The sequence below is a fragment of the Rhopalosiphum padi genome, chromosome 1 (assembly GCF_020882245.1).
Source record: "Rhopalosiphum padi isolate XX-2018 chromosome 1, ASM2088224v1, whole genome shotgun sequence".
NCBI classification, from domain to species: domain Eukaryota; kingdom Metazoa; phylum Arthropoda; class Insecta; order Hemiptera; family Aphididae; genus Rhopalosiphum; species Rhopalosiphum padi.
The window spans coordinates 65,337,402-65,360,063 of record NC_083597.1 but is presented as its reverse complement, the minus strand read 5'-3'; the positions used below and the strand labels follow the sequence as shown (position 1 = coordinate 65,360,063).

The following is a 22,662-nucleotide window of genomic DNA, read 5'->3' as shown; positions in this document are numbered from 1 at the left end:
TATTATACGAGCGTTATAATAATTTTAACTCATAAACTCTTTAAACTTAAAAAATTAAAAAAAATTCCTTTCAGAAAAATAAGTACCTAAATAGGAATCTAATTATTGTTACCTTTAAATTGTATGATAGGTATTAGGTAGTCACTTTAATCCAATAGCCTGAACTCCCATCTCCAGTGTTTTGTCACAAATATATTACAATAATGAAAGATGATGTTTTTTTTTCAATAATAAAAAAAAAAATGTTTTCAAAAATAGGAGTAATTGTTAACATGTGTGTTAGGAAAGAAGAAAAAAATTGCAATTTGTCGTATTTTATTTGAATTACAGCAAAACAATTTGATAATTTAGTATATTTTTACAATGAGAATATTCTAAAAATGACCTGTTGAAATATTGTAACAAAATAGTTAAGCTAAAAATGTTTAGTTAGAAACTTAGAACCCTCAGAAGAGATGTTTAAAATGCTTCCATATATTTTTTACCTATTACTACTAACTTAGTGTGTATGGTTTGTACCATACAATTTAATAATTTTCTTGAGAATTAAATACATTTAATAAGATAAACATTAAATATTAATATTTCTAACTACAATAATTACTACTCATTATTATTTCTTACAGTACTTATTGCTAAATAAGACTTCCTATATTTTTTCATTGAACTAATAATTTATTTTTCGCTTAAATAATTAAATTTAAATACATACAGTTAGACAATCAGATCACGATTTAATTATTCTAATATTGAGTAGAATTATATAACAAATTCAATGCTAAATCTAAACACATTTTTTTATTATTATTTAGTTACCTACCATGATGATAATATGTAAGCTATATTATTTGAACTATGTAAAATAAAGCAAAATAATTGACTCGGTGCAATTTTTTTTTTAGTCGATACGGTCGCCAATTAATAGTTGATGATTAAATCAACTATGGGAAAGATATTTTTTATTTTATATATATATATATGAAAGCAATCTTTAAATTTCATTAAACTCTCTTAGTAGAAATATTGTTTTCAATTCAACTAAAACGATGTCACTATCTTAATGTAATTAGAAAATACAACAACGGTGAGAGCATGATAAATGAATTTAAAAAAAAAAAATAAAAACTCAACAAACCTATTTTCGTGTACCTATTAGTTTAAATGTATAATGATACAATAATATTTGATGGTTTCAACAAATAAACATTATAATAAAACTGAAAATAGATAAATTATTTAACAATACAGCTGGGATTTTCTTGTACGTTATAGGTTAATTTTCACCAAATTTTAACACAATTTTAGCGGCTCTTATAATACTTCTAGTCTAAACGATAAAAAAAGTTTTTTTATTAGTAAATTACTTTACAAATATAATAAAAACAAGATTTTTGTCATCAATTTAGTGTTTTTATTATATATCTTTATATATACACGTCTACAAATTAAAGTTAATATTGATTAATTAGGATTTAGATCTGATGAATCTGAAATAATCAAATGTTTGACCATTTTTAAAAGAAATGAATAAAAAATGTAAATATTAGTAAAGAAAGAAGAGAGAATAATAATAATGGAAAATATTGTACAAAAAACGTGATATTTATAGTCGTCAACATTTTCTGTTAATGCGTGGTTAAAAATGTTAAAACTGTCATGTAAAAATTATCAGTTAAAAATAAAAAAATACGTATTTTTTCGTTTATTTTTTAAATTTATTTATCGATCAGTCGATCAATAAATATTTTTAAAAAATACGCATACCTACGACATAATACACTCTATATAATATATCCAACTAATTATCATTGGCTGACAAATCATTTCCGTTCAGAATCGTTTTTCGTCTACAATGATACCCGTCATTGCATTCAAATTTAACACATCCATTAAAATGACCAATGACCTACTCTCCATCTCTATTATACTGCAGCAGAGCGATATCCACTTGCCCACTTTTTTTTTTATTATTTTTCTTTCGTTTTTATGCACCTCTAAGTATTTTTTTGTTTATTTCGAAAACATCAATCGTAGTATTTTTATCACTAGTGTCTGGTTTATTTTCATACAATTTTAGAGACCCTTATTTGTTATATAAATGTATAAGTATAACTGTTATAATAGCCAATAAGTACCTATACGATATTTGTTATTATAGAAAAAGAACAATCACTAAAAAAATATATTAAGTTAATATATAAGTGATTTATAATTAACATTTTTTCTCGTTTTTCTTATTTTTCCAGTTTGTATATTATGTTTATTTTGCGTACCTGCATTTGATTTTAACTCATATTTTCTTGTATTGGAGGATTATGAACATTATTCTTGTAAGTCCGTGAAAATAATAAACTAAACATGGGAATACACTGTATACAGTTTGTTCTAGAAACGGTTATCCGAACATAGTTATCTAAAAAAATATAATATAATTTTAATCTATCGACTATCTACACTAATTATCAATTATAATAGTTACTCGATGTTATTGTGAAGCCTATCGGCGGCGGCGCGGTGATTCCTCACGTTTACATAGGTTTCAACGCCTCCTGCGTTATTATAGGTCGAGATCGAGACTGGTTAGTAAAACTCTCCCTGCATTAACCTCACGCATCTAACCTCGATTTTTCGCGTATTAGTTTCAATTGTAGAATAAGATGGAAAATAAAACATCATCATAAACGCATTATTATTGTCATGGCTGTACACCAAGGAAAACATCAAATACCGTATAATAGTTTCATTTATTATACATGAATACGCGATATAGCTATCTACAAGTATGAAGTAGGCTCATCGGATAAAGATCAACAGACGTTTATTATTTTTATATTAGGTATATCAATGATAAAAAATACCATATCAGACCCCTTTGTTTTTTTTTAGAAATGCAACGAACCACGAAGGTCGTGTTCCCTACACGTGTCAACCCGATTATTTTCTATTGTCTAATTTACACACATTGCTGTAGAACATTACTTAAATGTGTGAAATTGCCGTCTTCATATTGTCTATACACGATGTAAATTCGGTGGACAATTAACCTGTGTATTGCATGTGGTGAAATAAGCAATAGGGCTGAGGCTAAAATTTAAATCTCTGTTGACTATAGTTAAAATATCAATAACGAGAAAGGCTTACGAAATAAATAGTTATTTGTTATTTTTATTAATAAGTAAAAAATAAATAAATTAAACTAAATAACAATAATAGAAAGATTATTAATTACTTTTACAATTAGGTAATAAAAGTTCCGCATTTATTTTTTAAAGGATAATCATTATTGGTCAATAAATTAATAAATATGTTTCTGCCTTTCTGGTATCTATACTATATCACTGGACGACTGCAGAAACACATTTGACCACTATTATGTAATATAGATAATATAAAATACATTTTGTATGTAATTTTAACTTTTGTTAAATTGAATGATTTAAAAGTATTATTTTATAAACTTATAACTTAAGTGAAATTGCTATTAAGGACGTAGCCTATTCGGCTCCCGTTCTACAAAAAGGTAACAAACAAAAATTTCTTCCCACTTCATACATTATAAAGATTTTAGATTGTTTCAAAAGAGTCTTGGATAAAAATGTGTTGGTGTACACTAATTAAATTTTTACAATTAAAATTTTTATATAATTCATAATACGTGTTATTTTATTCGACAAAAACTAAAAAAACAATAATGTTTCCATGCAATGAGCTCCCATTTTTTTTTAGTACGTATAATATATAATTAATTTTGGTATAGAAATTATATTCAATGTTTCAGTGTTTTTCGTATTTTTTATATTATCAATATTTTTGATATTTTTAAAAATTTATCGATCTCAAATCGGTATACCGGTATTACGGTCAGCAGTTTGGAAGTTAACCTGTTTGTAAATCTTTTTTTGACGGGAGCCGTTTGGGATGCACCGGCTATAAACTTGATAATTACCAAATTCATAACTTTATCAACGCAGTCCAATCAAATGTAATACTACTTCGAGAACTAATAAGGCGTATATACAAGTAAAATACAGTAATACTCACTGGAATAGAGTACTTATACTTATTATCTATATCAAAAAATGCGAGTAAACTGACTGTAAATTCATAATTAAATCCAAGGTAATATTCAAATAGGTATCAAGACTCAAAATTTAAACATTTTGAAATTATTTCACATTTAAATTCTGACTGATATCTTAACGCTGCAGGTAAGAATAAAACGAATAATTATGAAAAACAATAATAATTTTAAGGAAATAATTCATGTAATACTCGTATCTATACCAAATACTTATATCCATATATTTATATCGTAGGTACCATAGATGATATGACCATATAATATTATAATTCACACCTATGCATATTGTACATATCGACGTATAGTGTATAGATATTTTATAGATATACCTACGCGTATATAGTACCTACAAAACGCATTTGTCAAAACTAATGTTTAAAATTGTAAAACTACAAAAAATCGTAGATATACTCCAATACTCGTAGGTAGTGGAGGAATTCTCGGTCCATTGACATTATCAAAACGCATACTGCAGAGTCCGCGGCGAAAATATATATATTATACAGGTAGGTAGGTATATAAAAACTATAATAATATAATATAATAATAAAGAATGAATTACTGTCATACAAATGTTATCCGAAGTTTTTCGACTGTTAACTAGTTTTAGAATTCCAAATGTTCAAGCCTAAAAAAAAAATCGTCACGTACGACTATTATAAACGTATTAACCATTACAAAATCATCTACGCATGCAGTGCGTTGTCCCCATTACAAATATAGTTATTCCTTATATCTATATGGCTATATCAAATATTATATACCAATAGTCGTAATATTACCTATAGACTACAGTGCATATACATACATGTTATACGTATTACCTATATTTTGTATGTTGAGTATTCGATGTGCGTCCCAAAATCTGTCAGTGGCACGCGCGAAGGGAAATGCATAATATTATAGATCGAGCGAAAGTACGATTGGTAGGTACATTATACTACATAATATATAAATTTATATTTATCATGCAGCTTATGTCACAGCCTTTCAGCCTTAGTTAATATATCAAAATATTATATTATGTTCATCGTTTTAATAATATAATATTATTCTAGAGAAATCGAGAAAGAGTGCAAATCTTTTAACACCGACAAAAATTTAAATAATCTATATAACTTGTGCTCCGCAAAGATAGTTTTATACGTGCGAAGTTCACTGAATGAACATCTGCACTTTCTTCCGCGGGGTAAACATAACTGTGATGGTGGTTTTAAAAATATGTCTTGGGCGTGTAATAAATCACGCTGATTGATGTCAATAGATTGAGTAGATTGACACAGATTAATAAAACTCACGTTTATTTTATTCTTTTGGAGAATCCTATGAGTATTGTAGATATTATGGTACTACTTTTCCATACTAGATAAAAATTGTCTATCTAATCAGTAATCAATAATCATGTAATACATTGATATTATTATTAAAGTAAAGCATCAAAATACTGATTGGGGCTTTACAACCTTTTACTCTACCATACAAGAGAAAAAAATGAATATTGGAAAATAATTTATATATTTTTTGAATTTATACTTATTATTATATAGCTACAACTCTGCAACAGAGTTGAGAGCGACAAACAATATATACCTATATTATTAAATTACAGTTTTATAGTTCATTATCTAATATTATAATCTAATTGCGAGCTTTAAGACAATTTATTTTGTATTTTAAAGCAACGCTTATTGATGATCACTGTCTTGAAATGAAGCGATGCGAATATGCGATACAAGTTTATTTAATATAAAAATAATTATGATTTTATATTTTTTAGAACAGTATGTTAACCATAAAGTTAGTTCAAAATTATTGACTTACCTCTATTTTATATAAAAAAATTATATTTATTATGTAGCTGTGTTATCTAGGGAATAATCAATATTTATTTTATTTGTATTTTGTGGCGAGCACTTTTTCAATATATATATAATATGGAGGAATAATTTATTAAAATACGCAATTCATGTTACCAAAAAAAATCAAATCCCATTAAATGACATAGTAATTATTATTTTATTTTAACTTACTTTTTTTGATTATTCATTCCTTTAATAAAGATTTAGCGTTTTTTATTTATTTTTTGTTTGTTTCATCAACAATAATTTTAATTAACGTGTGAAATGAATACGTATAGTATATATTATATAATTTAATTAACATCTGCCTTCTGTATAATTATATTTTTTAACTATATTTATATTTTATTTGTTTCATTTAAAATGTATACAGAACCGTGGAAAAATTAAACCTTTTTTAAACTTTTGCGATATTAAAATTCAACATAACTTATAAAAATGGAAAAAAATTAGCCATTTAAAATAATACAATCAAGTGTAATGTAATACTAAATTAATTTCTACTGAATATGAATTATATTTAAATATTTAATTAAATCAATATTATAATTTATAATAGAACTAATATACATACACTACCTATAAATAAATAATTATTCACTAATCAGCTAAAAATATTAAACCTCAAGGTATTAATATATCATGTACTATTATAAAATATAAATATATATAATGACATCTTCTATGAGTTACGTATTTTAATAATATTATATTTTACTATGGTTATTAAAAATGTATTGTACAAATAAAGGCATCACGTTATACACGCGTCTTACCAGGTCCACACCTATAAATCATAATTCCCTAAAGCCATAATGTTTCATAGTACTCCTACACATGCATGATCCGCCTTCTTTTAGGTTTGTATTTGAACTTGACCTTTAATTAATTGCATGCTTTGAGAACTGCCAAAAATGTAGCTTTTTTATATACATACCTACATCATTATTTCATGCATAAATATATCCACTCATCGATGTATGACCTGTAGCCGAAATTTTAGTTTATTAACTTTATTCGCTTGAACTTTGAATTTTAATCGTACAACAATAAACACATTTCTTACAAAAAATTCTATAAATTATAGAGCAATTATATTTTGTCATTATTTTTTTTCTTATACTTAAATATGTGGGTATTAATTCAATTTTCATAGTGTCATACACGTATTTGGAAACGCATGCTATGTTTTGAAAATTGTACACTTATTAGGAAAGTATTTAAATATTAAACAAATAAACAATGACCAATAATAATAATAATAATATATAAATTTAAAGTGTTGTATAAATTGTAATTTTTGAATAAACATATACAAAAATTAAAAAACAAAAACTATGGATTGTTATTTGTTGAATAAATATTTTGTAGTACGATACGTTTTAAAGAAAATATTTTGTTTTTTATATAATAAATATTTATATATAAAACGGAAAATGTCTCGAGTTCTCGAAAGCAATTATTAAACATAAACATAATATATTTTTATTAATAATTATTAACTAATTTATGAAAGTAACTTGATTTTAAACTTATTCTTTCAAACAATGATTAAAAAATAATTCATATTTTAAAACTAAGAAAGTTTAATTAACGATGTGATAGATTAGGTAAGTAATCTAAATATCTAATGATTATATTTACGGAACAGTTCATATTATTTCATCGCATTACTAAATAGTAAATACTGTAAATAATAATACGTAGTGCCGTAGTGGACACTGGACATTATTTCATTTTACTAGTATAAATAGTATAATGAAATAATAATAAATATCATCATTTATTGTTTCAATATAGGCTATATTGTCATAAATATGTCTATATTTTTAAAACAACTTCAAGAATAAGTAGATAAATATTAAATTAAAGACAAAGAAATTCGAGATTAAGCTGTGTATTTACAAAGATTTTGTATGCAAATATATTTTTATATTTAGGTAATAGATATTATAGTATTTTATATTTTGAAACGACAATTTTTAATTTTAAATCGTGGTAATTTTGTAACGTTTTCACCTGAAATAGAAATCAAAAAACCACAACTGCTAAATTCCATTCCCCAGGAACATCCAATCTATATATCTGATGCTCAACACTGGATCCTACCACAATCAAACAGGTGTACCGAATTTACGACGAATGAAAATTTATATTTTTCTAGATTGAAGACCCAAATTACGATGCCTCACCAGTGGTGGGAGGGTGGTCGTGAAATAGTGTTTCCGGAGCGTCAACCTCTGACAATATAATAAAGATAATTTTTATTTCAGATCAACCAGAAATAATATATTTATCTGTGTTTTCTTGTTTGGATATCAAATAAGAAATTATAAATGCTACATTTGTGATTATAGTTAAGTTTTTTTTCTATAATATCAAAACATTCAATTAATTTTTTGACAAGTAATAATCACCTATTCATTATATCATTATACATTTACTAAAAGTTGCCCTAAGGAACGAAAGTGAAGTGAAATTTTGATATATGATATATATTTTTAGATAATAGTTATTAGGTAGCTATACACATATACTTATATGCTATTTTCACTCTATTTCATAATAGGTAGGTTACCTACAGCTAATTTCTAATAAATTTACATTGAATTAAGTTGTTTATAGTATGTTTATAGGTTAGAAATGTATAAGTAAGTAGATTATTATTATTTGATAGAATAAAACTCCTAAGATATAAACTTATTTTAACAAATATAACATCAATAATATAATAATAAAGTACCTATACATAAACTATAAATAATAATTTAACTTTTATATAACTATTTATTAAATGTTATTCATATTATACTCGTAAATTCTACTCCTGTATAAAATAAAAATATTAATTTAAAAATTAAAAAATTGTTTTTAATATAAATATAAAATTTCATTGTGCGTCATAAATTTATATAATTATAAAATAAGTAAGTATATATCACGATTAGTGATACAAAAATTACATCAGATAACACAACTATCCTAGTGGCTAATAAAGTGTGTTAGTTCGGTAGTTATTAGTCAATTCAAATAGTAGTGGTAATAATTTAACCATAGTTGTATACTTGTAGTTACAGTGCACAGTGCACTCTTTACACATATTGAATATATAAGCTGATATAGCTACATATTATGATAATAAAATAAAGCCATATAATATATCAAATATAATTTTATAAATAATTGATCAATATACTGTAAATTGTAACAAAACAATTCAACTGTCTTTGGTATTATTATTTTAACAGGTGGTAATGCCGTAATACAGTTACCTATATATTCAAATTATATATTCGCCATAGTAAATTCGTTTAAGTTCTACATCACTAGTCTCACAAACAAACATTAAATAAATTAATATTAAAGATAATTGTACTAATATATATCCTAATAACATAAAACATTGTACAAATGCATAAACATTATTATTTGTTTAATACTATTCGTTTTTGCGTTGAAATTATTTATATAAATTTTATAATACCTGTAATACTATAATATTAAGTAATATGATTTATTCAGATACAGAAAACGTGAATTATATATTTATTTTTTTTATTTTATTTTACTTGCATGAACTCCATTTGTTTGTAATGTTATAGACTTCGTGCAACTGTGTCGTGTTCCTTTCGCCAATCTCGTTTTATCAAGGTCCTTTTGAATTTTTTGTAGAGGACTACAATAAAATACCTGACATTTATATGTTTCAATAATGAGACAATGTGGACCATAATGTCTATACTAAATAATGTTATATATAAAATGTAATAATGCAACTATGTCGATTACCAACAATAATATACGATCTGAATATATTTAATTCTATAAAGTTGGAAACTATAAAACAATATTTATTATCTACATAAATATATAATTATAAATGAAAAAAATATAATGTTATACATTTATAATTTATTAAACCTTTGATGGTTAAATAAATAAATAAATGATAAATAAAAAATAAATAAATATTGAATATTTAATAAATGATTTTTTACATTTGATGTTTACTTATTGATAAAATTAACTGCTGACTTTCTTTTGGCAATGCTTAAAAAAAAAATTTCATTTCATTTCATAAAAATAATTTCCTGGATATAAATATGCATGATGAAGACGATTTGTTAAATCTACAGTTGTTAAAAAAAATAAAAAAACTTACCAATAAGTAGACTGAAAAAAGCCCTGGATTCATATAAACCAACTTAAATGACTAATTTTTTCAAATTATTTTATTTTATCATTATATACACTATTACACTAATAATCATAAAATATAAGAAAGAATATTTTTATTTTATCCGTCCAATTCAATTATCCATTATTCTTTTGGTCCCGTTACAAATGGTTAATCGAGTTGGTTTTTTTGTAGATATACTATAGATACCTCAAATATACTTCTTGAAACTAGATATTTTACTTGCGCATATATTAAAAGTAGAAAATACACAAGTTGAGTATCTGGTATCTACATTCAGACTCAATAAACTTTTCTTTTTTTTAAATTAATGCTTCAGATTACGTTCTGTAATTAATAATTATAGAGATTATTATAACAAGCAGTATAATATGATATATTATATTATGCATGAATGCATGATGTTAGAAATTGGACAAGATAAGATATTTAAATCCTTAAATATAGGTAGGTACAACTCTTATTTTAACATCACAGAATTAATACAATTTATTCTATCATAAAATGTAGCTAAAAATTATTAAAGATTATATTATATTATAACAATGTTATATAGGTAATATTTATTATTATTATTATTATTATATATAGTTTATTAAACTATGAAATTTGACATATCATTAAAACAAAAATTATAAATATGCAACAAATATCTAAAATAAACTAATAATTCTAACTTGTAAGTATAAAACTACAAACACAATATTTGATATTGTCTGTACTCTGTAATAAACATTATTGTCAAATTAATAATTATTAGAAGTCGCAGCAAAAATGAACACTTGCATAGTCGAATGTAATAAAACTTTAATTGGTTAGGTAGGAATATATACTTATATTTCCGTACGTATAAGGCACTAAGGCTAAATTTTAGAAGCTAATATGCGTTTGAGTACAATCGAATATATAACTTAATTACTGTAAATAATTATAAAATAAAAAAACAAAAAATTATAGGGGAATATTTTTGAGAGGTAATAATATATTTTTAAATACATACGAGTATATTTATTATATTTAATAGTTATGTTTTTTAAGTTTGAACAACTGCGAATAAGTAGTTAGAAGTTAAGTACTTTAACTTGGTGTCAACACACGACTTATATTTATATATTTTAAACTCTTGGGATGACTAAGTTCTTTCAATGTCCTATCCATTTCAATCTGTATGTGAACTTCAGTTCTTATTACTCATTTTTTCCGAACACTAATATTAGATGTAAATTCTCTTAGGCATTCTTATTATCCAAATGTTACATAATACGAATTTTATGTCTTTTTAATGTACCTAGCTGTTTAGTGCTTACTGTTTACTTATTTGTACGTTGTACCGAACGGCGAATGTAATTATTTTTTGAGTACCTAAACATAATATTATTTATTTCATTTTAAGCTGTTATTCATTCAAAACCTATTTAACTTTTACCTATAGAAAAATAAAGCTTTATTTAACGACTTTTATGACATTTAATGAGAAATCTAAAAGCCTAAAGATAAATATAATATTAGACCAAAGTATAGGTATACCTATTACCTACTAAATAACATTAATTATTTATGTACCTACAGTAATTACTTTAACAATTAATTAGCTTTTATTGTTTATTATAAGATACATTCCGAAATTAGATATAGGTTTATATCTATTTTTTACACATTTTTATGTAAGTATATACCCTAGGGTTCTAGTCAAAAGTCTAAGTCAACATTATTGAACAAAGTGTACTCGTACATACTACATTTTTACACAAATTAATAAAACAAAAATTAATTTACTTGATTATCTGGCGATTAAATCGATATTGATTCAATGTGTAGACTTAGATTGGTACAATGCACTTACTTTTGAAATTTCAACTACTATATAACTTATTTTACGCAATTTTTCTTTTTTTAAATGATTTGCACAATTTATCGTTACTTTTATTACAAAAAGTAACCTTATAGTAGTATTCCTTATAGCCTAGAAACTGTTACGGGAGTTATTACAAAATGTTATTTATAATTATACAGTAACACTGTAACAGCGACATTAATGATACATATAAAATGATTAAAATGTCAAATTAATAAGATTTTATGTTTCTAATTATTGTTATAATAATATGTAAGAACAATTTGGGCATAAAATAGTATACAAATAATTTTAACATGAAACTAGATTCATTGAAGTTGTACCCGTGTACAACTATAACATAAATAGACTGACAAAAAATTGTCATTTGTATAACAAGCAACAAGCTTGTATTAAAATTGAATTTGAGCCTTGAGGTTAGGTCAACAACACTAAAATCACCCACGTGAAAAATTTTTTCGAAGGAAGTCGAATTATTATGGTTAGGTAGTCCATTCACCTATAACTCTGTAAGCCACCTAAACAAAACAACAAAATGTATTAACCGATTTGAATATTTTACTATAAAAAATGTAATTATCATAACGTATAGTCGCATAAATACCATATCCATTATCAATGGTAAAATACCCCGATGTTTTATGTTCAAACAATATTTGTGATTTTGCTTGAAAATAAAAATTTAATTAAATATAAAATGGTATCTATTTATAACGTGTTTTATGGACATTAAAATATTCATTATTAAAATAAATCAGTCATTTTACATATTGCTCAAAGTCAATAAAAAATTAACAACATAATGCATAATATAATACTAAGCAAATTAGCAATAGCTGGTATGCCTACAGTAATCTGGTTATAAAGTATTACTTTCGCGCGATGTTCACTTTTACAGTTTTCTAAAACAATTGTATTTTAATTACTAAATAATAAGCATTTCTCACTGTGGGATACATTATTTGTATATTTTAATTGAAAATGGACGTATTCGTTTTAAAATCACAAGATTGAACTAAAATGTGACTTTAAAAAGAAAATTTAATTTAGGTACTCATTAGCATTTTAATAGTATTTTCTTTTTAGTTACTGTGTTTAATTTTTACTAGTATTTTAAACTATTTCAACTTTATAATTTATTAAACATTTTAAAAACAGTTAAAAATAATAACAATATATGTTTAACAATTTTTATTTTGAATATTATACATGATAAAATGAAAGTAGTAGGTAACCTAATAAACAACATTAAATATTGATTAAATTGAACGAAATCAAACAAGTAATTACATCAAAACGCAAGTAAAATTACTATACTATCAAGTATCAGTGTGTAGTTGAATGTAAAAGTGATCTAAAACTGTTTGGAGAAAAAAAAGCTATACTGTTATACAAAAAATATTGTGTTTCCTATTTTGCTCTATTTTAACTGGTTTTAATTAAGGTATACTTTAACAAAGCCCTTACACTTTATATAATACATATGTATTGGTATGTATTAATTTTTGCAATAAATAATAATTTTCTATAAAATAATTACTTTTCACTCTTTATTAACACCGATAGCCAATGTCTATGTTTATATTTGCGTTATTACTTAAACAAAACAACGTTTAGACCATTCAAGGACATGACGATTTATATAATATGTATTTAGTTCAATAACACAATAACTATTCGTCTATCTAGTTATAGAAAATTTAATTATTAATATAGGTATAATAGTAACTATACTAATGTACTATAAATCAATAACAAAACGACTTACTTTAACACATTTTATTTTAAAGTATTTTTTTTAGATAATCATATATTAAGTCTTTAGTTGTTCATTTATGAAAATACGATTAGTTTGATGAAATATATTAAGTGAAATTTATTTTTGTAAGAATACTTTAAACAAAAAACTGCATGTTGTTTTATACCTATATAAGTAAAAATTTTAAAAACGTATTTTTACTATTATCTAACGTTCAATGTATGTAAATTTGAATTACCTAAACTTATAGTCATTAGGAACCATACGATTCACAATTAGTTTAATGATTTAATACTTGATTTGAAACTACATCATTCAAGGTGAACACGTTTCCAAATTGTATACATTTATTGAGACTAGTTTCACGTCTGTGTCAGTCATAAAATCACTCCACTGTATAAACAATATATCCACAATTAATAACTTATTGTTAAAATAATATAGAAGAATACAGAAGGAAAATTCTAAATATTTTAAATGTATGAATACATTACATTAACACAAAATTATTTCAAATTTATTAGCTTAAAATGTTTATTTTACAAAATTAGTAATACCAAGCTTTTTTAAAAAAACTTATAATATTAATTAAAAATGTTAAATTGTTATAGTAGTTATACCTAACTATATCATTTATTAAGTACTAATTTATTCAGGCATAACATTATTATCAAGCTCTAATATTTATATCATTATACACTATATGTTATTTGACATCATACATCATACATGTATAAATGTATAATATATATATATATCATATTATAATATCAGATAACATCCTATTTTTTTCTGCCATGTAGGTTAATTTTCAAATTTAAATAACTGTATCTAATATCTATACAATTAATCCTTTAACAAAGATATTAAGAAACATATTCATTATTATATGTATCTGTTTTTATCATTAATAAACATAGAAGATAGAACATTATTGCGAGGTCGTCGTCGTTATTTCAGTAATCTTCATTAAGATCGTTGATCAACCGACTGCCATATAATATAATAGTTGAGATTTAGTACTTATACTGAAACTGGCAAAATACATTATCATTATTGCGCTGTGGTCTATTGACTGTTTATAACGAATAAAATAAAGCTAAGAAAAATAAGAATATAGGCAAGGACGGATACAGTGGTACTAAACGGGGGGGGGGGGGGATTTATTAGTTATCAACTAAAAAAAGGTCATCATCTATTTAAAAAAAAACTTTGTTGGAATATATGATACCAATTGCAGGAGGTATAAAAAAATGGAAAACATCATATTTAAATTTGTTTAATAGATAAATATTAATTTTAATCGAAATCTTAAATCTAACCTACGAATAAATAACTTACCCAACTTACCCATTCCGTATATAGAAAGAAAACCGAGAGTGATACTAGAAAGTAGAAAATTAGGTATCTGGGCGGTTTTTTTCTGGTACAATTTAACTACTTACATAGGTCTAATAATGTTTTTACCTCTGCATCAAATGTTTCGTGGTTTGATAAAATACCTTTATAAACTGTAAAAGTACTTCGCTAATTTTTGTAAATCAATAAATCATAATTCATTAGTATTATAATATTTACTAATATTATTTATGTACGCGGGGGTAAAAGATTGTAATTTAGGCGTAATATGATAGTGATTACTGATTAGTAAATCGTTCTTTAAACTCACAAGTAAAACAATACAAAAATTGCAAAAATATCGACCTTTTTAAATGTTGTTCTGGGGTTTAGCCTTTGCCAATATACAGCTGGTAAGTATATAGGTTAACCAGTTAATAAAAAAAATAATCTGAGATCAAATTCGGATACACTGTTGGCAATATACTAATAATAATAATAATAAATACATATTATATATAAATACATTATATAAAATATTAAAGTACTACAACTATACTATGTATAGTACCTAGATATTAATATAGGCGAGAACCATCAACTAGCACATAATATACATTATTATGTTTATTATGTTCTAATTATTATTATTGCTGTGCGCGTATAGAAACTTTTCAAATGTCAGCCGGCTAATATGTAAGGGATGTCGTAATGGGGTATATGCAGTATATACGCACGTTTGCGTTCACGAAAGTGCGTTGCTAATCATAGCAGTACGTATATAATAGTATATAAAATAGGCGAAAACGTGTACACGCAAATACGAACCTACAGACACATAATAATATTATATACCTGAATATACCTAATAGTGTGCAGATATAAGTGCAGTATAAAATATTATAACAATTTACCTACAGAACGCACACGAGACCGTTTGCGGAAACCACAAATATTCCTCGGCGGCTGTGGCAGTCGCTCGGTGAAAGCGCACGCTTATAATAATATTATATTATTTCGCGACCGCGTTTATAAGGTATACTATTATTAGAATAACTTCCAGAAACGGCTACTATAAAATATAATATACATATTATAATATATCCATTATGGGGCGTTCAGAGAAACAATAGAAGTTCGCAACGTCCGTGATGATGGGAAGACGACACCGCGGCCTTATGGTGTTACGCGCTCGTCTATTGTACCGAAACAGCCGACAATTATCCACGCCATATAATACGTATACATAAAATGCGTTATATATATATAATATTATATATTTATAATATATGTACAGGTATATATTATTACAATCACGTTATCATTATTGTTATATATAGAAAGTGCGTATCGCGCGCTATTTGTTTTTCACCTCGTCGCCTAGGTCTGGCATACTTGTCTTACCTGTCTTATATCTAATTAACGTGTAACTTTTTTTTTACTGTAATACCGTCGTCGTACTGCACTGTGTACACGAGTCGAATATCGTCGACGTATATTTATTATTTAATACCTATATAATGTCTTTAAAATAACTATACATACATAATACACGTAATCATATATAGTATATATTATAGGTACTAATGCATTAAAAATTGAGATATATTATATCTACCATATGTCCATATACCATTTAACCATTATATACTATTATAATTATTATAATGCAATGCCTTTACATATAAAAAACTCATCTACTACTCAATTGGGAATCTTAGAATTATATGCATTAAAAAACAACTTAACTCATGGTTATTTTCATTGATAGTTTTATAAAAATAAATTAATACATTTTCAATTTTATATAATTATGTATGGAATAAGATATGAAACATTGAATGTTAATTATGAAATTTATTATGTTACTCTATCTTTTTATTTTGAATTAGGTTTATTTGTATGTAATTTTGTTTATTATTATGTAATGTAACTCTCTACCACCAACACAAGCATTGTGCTTAAAGGAGGTAGATACTTTATTGTAGACATTTTAATAATATGTCAAACATCTTATTTATATTTTACAATAAAAAAATTTAAAAAATAATACTGGCATCATATACTGCATACAAATATGTAGGTATTTACAATACCTATAATTATTTATTTTTACACAAATGTTAACACTCATTTTATAGCTGAGAAACAAATCGTTCATATCTACCCAATATCGTTAAACAATACTGAGTAGTGAGTACGTATATATATGAAATGAGTTCATTAAAAAAACATCATTTATTTGAAGAAAAACGATTTGAGGATAATTCTCCAATCATAATTCATAAAATAATATTATTAGGTTATTTTCGTAACCCAAATAATGTAATAATAACGTTGACAATACATCGACACATTATACAACAAGATAAACGTGAAATAAATGTGCTTATTTTTAATATATACGCATTAATTTTGGAAAATAATTACCTTATTAATATATATTATTTATTTAAAAATTGATGATTTCTACTGTTGAAATATTTATACGCATGGGAAATACAAAATGATACCATTGGTGCAAGAATTTTATAGAGACAAGTGCTCCCCTCTCCATAATTACACCACTGCGTAATACTCTTATACCATGATTTATACGTATATATTTTTAAGCCACCACGAAACGTGCGAGATATTATGTCCGGGACACCGTGGGGTGTCCGGTAGTCGTGCGTGACATACAACATCAATTTCGATAAGTAAATAATAAATAATAATATGTAAGCAGGCTGATTTGATTAGCGAAACGCTTTGCGCTGTATAGGGTGCACCGCACAGTTAGCTGGTTTAATTATCTCATTATATACGTTGTTACGTAATGTTTTGTGAACGAGTCGATTTCGACAGGAACTAATAACAATATATATTTTTATAATAATAGCAATAGCCACGCGTAGCATGCGGAGCGACTAAATATCGACGGAATCAAAACTCCAATTTGTTCTCACTAATATTCTACCGATCGATTGAAACAGTTGCAATTGAGAAGATCAGTGTTTCTACACTCGTTATATACTTCCCATGCAATGGGAGAATGGTATAAACTTTTACAAAAGTTCGAAAAAAAATAATTTTTAAAAGACAATCTTATTATTATTATAAAAATATCAGTTTTGTAATAAATATAAGATAAAATTCAAAAACCTAATCAGTTAACAGCACAAAAAAAATAGTAATAATATTTAAAAATTAAATCATTAAAAAAGAAATTGTAACAACTATTATAAGTGATATTGTCAAGATATATAGACTAAGAAAAAAACATTCCAACCTTCAACCAATAAACAATTTGATTTAATGTCTATAAATAGCACAAATGAATTAAAATTAATAAGCAAAAAGTACCTAAATAAGCTTATGAGAAAAACAAAAAAAAATCAATTAATCATAGTCGTATTCATTTTTTAAAAATATCAATCAAAAATCAAAATAATATAAATGTAGAAAATTATACTACCTATTTCTTTTTTTATCAGGTAAAAGCTAAAATGGTTATTTATGTAAGATCTTAAATTTTACCATGTAGCGTAAGTTATTGTATAATATATGATCTACGGTTAATTCATTCCACGGCATTGGACAGCTATATTGATATTGCCTATATATTTTTAACGCCATCGATTTCTTGTACACCTTTAGTTTATGATCCGTTTTTTAATAACCGTTTATTTACTTGATAATAATTGTTGACGAAACAAAGCAGATATTTTTTGGTACCTTTTATAGAATATACCATCCATTGTGTACTCTGTATTGTATTTATTGTTATGAATTATAATCATTCGTTTCACTGATCGTAAAAATGAAGTGATTATCGCAGTTTGTTATACCATCAAATCTTTTCGAAATTTTTATTGGATCACTGCAACGGGGAAAGTTAAAATACACAGGATCGTGTTATAACGCGTACCTATATAAAATTTAACAATATTTGTTGTAAACAATATTATACATAAACAATATGCGATATACCAACTAGTTTACTAGTCTACTACACCGTCTACACCCGTATGTTAAATATATACAAGGTATAATATAAGGCACTCGTGTGGTTCCGGAGGATTGCAAAACGGAAACTGTTGTACCTACTGATAAATGAATAATGATAATGAGTGCCCTAGAAAACAACGAGACGCAACGGCATAGTATGATTAGGCACGCGCGCTGTCTGTTCGTGGCTGCAACGCCTATTAGTATATTACTATTGTTATAAATTTAAAATTATCATCATTATGTATCTGTATACTGTCCCATAGTACCTAACATTCTATAGAATAATAAACCAACGGATATAATAATACTGATCGTTGTTTGTTCACTGAACTGTACCAATTGTATTATTCATATTTCATACGCACATCGTATAAATATATAATATATATTAATAATAGGCATATATACTTTATTATTACTATTATTAGTAACAAATAAGTATATCAAATCATTATCATACACGATACACTCATATACCATATATATAAAACATAACATAAGTATAACAAAAATACATTGTTACAATGGTGCAACAACATACAATACACTACAATAAGTGCAATAAACCAATTGGGCTTTAATATTTTATTATTTTTCTGTAAATAAACCAAAACCTTACCCTAATAATTAAAAAACTAAGAAAATAAAGATATCCAAGAAGATATCGCGGTTTTATAATCATGCATCATTATAAAATTTTAATTTAAATAATACACTTTAAATTTTACTATAACTATATAAAATATAAAAGTACAATTTTTAAAATATAACATGAATTAATTGTAATAAATAAAACTAAAACATTCAAATGACTCAGCAGTTGATAGTTTTAAATCCCACACATGTAACTTTTGTCGAATTCCAGTTAGTGTAGTTTAATAGTTAAAGTGATTAAATTAACGCAAGTTTCCAAAAATGTATTTATGTTATATGGACCTATCTATACGTCATAATGTTGTAGATTATTTCCCATTGATTGTATTTACACTTTTTAAAACAGTAATCGCCATTGTTCAAAAAAACAAAACTACGTCATAATATCTTGATCGTAAAGAAAAAATTCTTAGAAACGTATTCATATACTATGTATTTTTAATCTTATAATAACTCATTAGTCAAAATCAAATGTTACATTAAGTTTAGAAATTTAATCTAATTCGTTTTTGATTGAAAATATTATGTTATGGATGAGAACGGAAACGGATCTTACAATAATAAGCCATAAACTCACTATGGTAAAAAATGTATCTAAACTCAAAAAACTTTCCAAAAAATCTTCAGCATTACTATTTACTATAGTATATATTAAATTAATAACTATGCGATAAATTAAAAACTTCATTTTTTTTAACTTAAAAAATGATTTCATTTTTGAACATTTTTTAATTATTTCAGATTATTTTTTATTTATTTAAGATAAATTTCAATTTTTAACTGTTAAAAATGAAAAAAACCCATGGTTTGCGGATAGTTAAAATTAAAATCAATAAAGACTAAAGATAATTCAATATAATATGGTCATATATAAATATATAATTCATATTCGTCATATAAAAATAATATTTTTTTATTATGAGAACAATGTAAAAGACCAAAATATGTTGACTCGTATAAGAATAATAAACCCCAAATAGTGCGTACTTTTTGTTGATAAAGAAAACAATCGTGAAATTTTTTATTCATATTGTTAAGACTTTAATAGTCCAATAACTATAATTCCTATGGTATAATAATAATATATTGTTGTTTATATTTTATATATTTTTAAGCGGTATTAGAGTTATTAAATATACGTGGGTGTTTACTGTTTAGAGTTTATGAACATTTTTAATGAGATGTATCCATGTGTACGTATAACACGTGTGTACAAAATATACATACATAGTAGGTATTGCGACAAGTTTTCAAATTAATATTTTAGACCCGGGCACTTTTTTGGCAGTCATTGCATAACACTGATATATAATAATATATGCACGAAGTCTCGAAAGCATGTGGGTAATGCTAGTACAACAGACATTTTAGCAGTGCCTATATCTATACAGTGCTTATGTACTTATACAATATCGTGAATTGAAAAATGTAACTGTGTAAGTGTCATCAACACTGTAAAAAATACTTACAGTGAATGATAGCAGAAGTATGTGATGTCAAATCTGTGCAGCACAGTCGTGTGTGTATACAGTATACAGCGTACATAATATGCCTATAGAATTGGATGTACTATGCAGCGCATAAAGAACCGTAAGGTAAAGTAGGATGTTTTTAACTGTGGCTTGTCACCTGTGGGTGTAAAATGGTAAAATACTTGAGATTTATGAATGCATGTAAAATTATTTTTCGAACAATAACAAGCAGTAGGCAGTTACCTACCAAACAATATTGGTTGAAATGATGACGATGGAATTTTTTGACATTATAAAATACATTTTCGACTTGTAGTTGTAGTAGTTGTACCTCATTATAATTACTGAATACATTTCGTCACCAACAAATGCAAATATCACTAAATTCATTGATGCAAACATTGAAATTAGAAACAAAGTCATTAATTAATAATTATGCCGGCGATAAATAATAATATTATCTAATAATTAATATAACTAAACTATAGATGCTGAATATTTGCTGATATTTTAATAAATTATGCAAGCAGTTATCTTTCGGACACAACTAGTAGGTACCCTATACCTGCTATCGATAGATACTGCAAACATTCCTATTTCTGTGTAAAAATGGAAAGGAAAAAAAAGTTTAGAATTTTATATTTTTATTAAAAATGTTTAACTGTACCCTAAAAAAACTCTGTCCGCAATTGTTTACACCTATTTAGTCCCAACTTACTCCACATGATGCAACTAATAAAGCCACACGAAAGCAGTATATTGAGCATCAATCCAAAATGTCCATTATCAATATAGACAATACCTAGGTGAGTAGTACTTATTTATATTTATATAGGTACTGTGCCTATAGTAAAATTTACAACTTTAAGCTATAATACCTATACAATATACATGTTACATGATAGATTAATATAAATGCAAAATTATTTTTAATTATTTATATCATACATATAAGAATTATTAGCATCATCTTCCAAAATTACACTATTACCCGATTTCGCTTGGTAAAAAATCCTCCAGAATTAGGCAATCCTACTATTGCAAATTAGGTATTATAGCGACTATTGTTTGGTATATTTCGGTTTAAGTATAATAAACTAATAACTTCACGAGCAAATGAATTCAGCTATTCCTATTTATTTATTTTTACCCGAAAAAAATAAATAATAAGATAAATTCTTATATGATAAAATAAACTATGAGTGGTTCTGTGGAATTTTTTTTTTAAGTCACCGTAAAAACAGGTCAGATGGCGTTACGGTGTACTTACTCCTATTTTATCATTTAATTTTCCGGGTACAGGAATTTAATCTATACAACTAGATCTTAAATCTCAACGGAGAACCAAGCTATTCAACAGTGAAAACCCTATTTGTATCCATTCAGTGGCTTTGAAAAACAACAAATAATTTCTAAGTAGGTAGATAATAAGGAAGAATATTAAAGAAGATCT

At 25.4% G+C, this 22,662-nt stretch overlaps 1 protein-coding gene across 1 annotated transcript in view; it reads left to right on the top strand.

The window, feature by feature from the left end:
• LOC132928807 (uncharacterized) overlaps window positions 1-22,662 on the top strand; it is a 30,117-nt gene that overhangs the window by 610 nt on the left and 6,845 nt on the right. The window lies entirely within an intron of this gene.